The sequence below is a fragment of the Girardinichthys multiradiatus genome, chromosome 11 (assembly GCF_021462225.1).
Source record: "Girardinichthys multiradiatus isolate DD_20200921_A chromosome 11, DD_fGirMul_XY1, whole genome shotgun sequence".
NCBI classification, from domain to species: domain Eukaryota; kingdom Metazoa; phylum Chordata; class Actinopteri; order Cyprinodontiformes; family Goodeidae; genus Girardinichthys; species Girardinichthys multiradiatus.
This window is the reverse complement of record NC_061804.1, coordinates 7,511,844-7,515,448: the sequence shown is the minus strand read 5'-3', so window position 1 is coordinate 7,515,448 and position 3,605 is coordinate 7,511,844. Positions and strand designations below refer to the sequence as shown.

The 3,605-nt window shown below is 37.5% G+C and overlaps 1 long non-coding RNA gene across 1 annotated transcript; it reads left to right on the top strand.

The window, feature by feature from the left end:
- The first annotated feature begins 483 nt into the window (after positions 1 to 483).
- On the top strand, positions 484 to 1,994 carry LOC124875819. The gene is made up of 2 exons (XR_007040141.1): positions 484 to 1,093; positions 1,790 to 1,994. It is a non-coding gene; the product is annotated as an uncharacterized LOC124875819 (long non-coding RNA).
- Positions 1,995 to 3,605: the final 1,611 nt, after the last annotated feature.

Genomic DNA, 3,605 nt, shown 5'->3' with positions numbered 1-3,605 from the left:
AATTTAATTATACTATGCCATAAACAACTAATACATAAATAAATACTTTAATTATTTAATTAACTACTTACTTTATTAATTTATATAAGACGGTGGAAACGTATGAAACCGGGTAATTGCATCCTTTTCAGTTTTTGCCTTTTTCTGTAAAGTTGTACAGGATATATGTCATATTAATGTCAGGGTGTGACACTTTGGGACTCTGTGTTGGTTTGTGTTTTGTTTTGTTTATCCTCAGTTATTTTGGGTGTAAGGTTGTAGTTTCTCCCTCCTCGTTCATAGCTCCTTTAGTTATTGTTATTTGTCTTAGTTATGACTTAGTATGGTTTTCTCTTTGTTGCTATTATTATTATAATTATTGTTATTGTGTTCTGTTTTCCTTGGGTTCTTTAGTTTAGTTTCCCATCTAGTATCTGTGTTTTATTTATGGTTAGGTATTTGTTCTCCCCCCTTGCACTCTTCTGTTTATTAGTTTCTTTTTCTGTTACTCCTCTTCAGTTAGTTTGTATTTGGTCTTTGTTACCTTTACATTCCTAAGTCCTCCCAAGTCTGGTTCTTCCAGTTTATCTCATTTCTCCAGTCCCTCCTGAGAGGTTAGTTTAGTAGTGTTTATATTTATTCTAGTCCTCATGTTCTCTGCCTTTTCCCCACTCAGTTCAGTCAGTGTGGTTTTAGGTTTGTTTACTTTGTAATCCGGTTCGCTTTATGGGTTTCTTGTTTGTTCTTAGGTTGCTTAGATCTTAGGTTATGGTGTTTCTTATGTTCCCTCTAGTTTCTCTGTTCATGATTATTCTTGACTCTCATGCTTCATTTGGTTATTTTGTTTATGGCTTCATTTCGGTATTGTTTATTAGCCCATGCTTTAGTTTTTGTATTTGTTTCACCTGTTCCTTCTGGCTCCCTGCTTTGTTGTCACACCTGTTCTTAGTTCCTTCGATTACCTGCCTTTGTCTCCCTCAGTATATTAGTTGGTTTTGTTTCATTGTGTGTCGCTGGTTCCTTCGTTCACAACTCGATTCACTACCCTCCTCCATGCCATGAGTTTCCATGTTCCTGCAGTGTCTTTATGTACGTTTTTTGGATCTCAACTCTGGTAAGTACCCGCAGTGTTTTTGTTACATTTGTGAATTTTTTAATAAAGCTCAAGATTTATTTAAGATGCTGCTGCCAGGCTCTTGTCTGCGCTTTGGTCCACCCCACCGTGACAATTAAAGGTTTTGGAACAAATGATCATCTCAATTAAAGCCCAAACAGTAATCATTATTTCTAAAAGAGATTCACATAAAAAAAAAAAAAATCAGATATCAGTTTAACGAGTTGAACAGAATCTCCTTGTAACTCATTCAAATCCAATCTGAGAGGTTTGTGCTGATTAAGCTGTTGTCATTAGTAATAAGCATCTGATCTGAAATCTGTTGGTTTTTTTATTTTCTGTTGTCTCTCTGTGTCTCTCCTTGTTTTGGATCAATGCAGACTAATGACAAAAACAAGTTATGATCTCCAAACGACCAACTAAGTGGTGTAAATTGATTGCCCTTGCTGTTTCTCTGTGTATGTAAATGTGAATGTGTGCGCCGTTCTGTCTCTGTCCCTGTGTTTGTGTGGGTGAGTGTGTTCCCCCCACAGGGACTGTGTGCTCTGTGATCCAGGTAATGCAGAGCAGAGAGTGAAAAAACGAGAGCAAACGAGGGGCGATCGTTCTCTATCCATCTTCTCCCTCTCAGTGAACTTGTTCATTCTGTCTCTTGTTTATTGATCGATAGGATGACGCTCTTTGTTGTGTTTGCAGGCTGGTCGTTACAACCTGGTGACAAGCCTCCACTGGCGACACGGGGGATCCCACAGCAAGCACAGACAGAAACAGGCAGATAAATGCTGATTCTCAGGGCACAATCACAGCAGATGTGTATAAATGTAACACTTTTTATTTGATTGACTTTACTTCTATATGTAGATGGGTTTTACTCATGTTAAAATAAAAATTTGCAATGCTCTTTATTGTTTTTTATGTAATAGACCAAAACAAGATAGGACATCACTGCAACGTGTAAAAAAAACCAAAAAAACAAAGGATTTATGAAATCCTAAAAAGTTTGGCATCTATTACTCTGATACTCCTAAACAAAATGTAGTGCAACAAACTTCCTTCAGGAGACACCTAACTGGTAAAAATCACAGTAACAATAAACAATATTCCAAGCTTTGAACATCTCACAGAGCTCTGTTCAGTCCATCATCTGAGGGTGGAACAAGTAAAGTACAACTTCAAACCTACCAAAGCATGGTGGTCCACATAAGCTTACAGGCCAGGCAAGAAAAGCAGTTATCAGAGAAGCAACCAAAGGGCTCATGATAATTTCGGAGGAGCTGCAGAGATCCACAGCTCAGGTGGGAGAGTCTGTCAACAGGACAAATATTAGTTTTGAACTCAACTCATCTGACTGAGGGGGCAAAAGACTTGAGACCGGCGTGGAGTTTAACATTCCAGCAGGACAACACTAAACTGTAATGGTTTAGATCACATCTTTAGTTGCCAACTATTTTGTATCAGTTAATCACATAAAATCACAGTAAAATACATTAAAGACTGAGGTTGTATGGTAACCAAATATGAAAAAGGACAAAAGGTATCCAGACTTTTGCATGGCACTCTAAGTAAGGCAGGATTGTTATTACTAAATAATTAAATGGCTTCAAGAAAATAGCTACTTATCTAAACTTGGCTATATCTGCAGTCATATCTACCCTAACCCACCACTCACAGTGACGAGGATGGTAAAAGGGGAAACAAACTCTCACAAAGAGATATTATGCTGCTGCCATTAAGGATGAATTTAGGTGTTTTACAACCTCTGCAGAGTCGAAAAGCAGGAGGAGTCATAGGAATTATTAGAACAACAGTTTGTTTTATTTTAACCCAAAAAGTTATAAAAATGACAACTGGGTTCATAAAAGAGGTCAAATCAAAAAAGTAAGTGCACAAAAAAATGTGAACAAACCAACTGACAAAGAAACATAACTGAACCGTTAGGACATGACACATAGGGGTATATATATGATCAGACCATTACTACACAATAGGGGTAACTAAAGAATACAAACACTAACTGCAAGAAAACAGCACAATATAGTTACGTTTGTTTTTAAATTAAACACTAAGGAATGACATGAAAACCACAAAACCTTAAATGCTAATCTTTAGTTAAATACAAAAGAGCCACTTTAACTAAAGAAAATACAAATTCCCCCTCTCCAGCAGGAGTTGGTGGTGCAGTCCAATTATCCAACAGGTATTTAAGGTGCTCTGAGCCCTGGCCGTCACCTTTTCTCTGGCCAAACTCCCAGGGATCGTGGAAGGTAAGGAACCGGTAAGAGAAACAAGAATTAGCAAAAATTACAAATCAAAGATCAGAAATGAGTTGTGAACCAAATGTGCACGCTTACAAATAGAACCAGTGCATTTAAATGCCTCAAAATAAACTTTGCTGCAAACTAAAGTGTATCATTGTGTTTGGATGAAGGAACAATTAGGGTGCATTAACCTTACTGGAGTGTGGTCATGGATTTGGCCATCACAAGTACCAAAGAGACTACTTGAGCTTTGG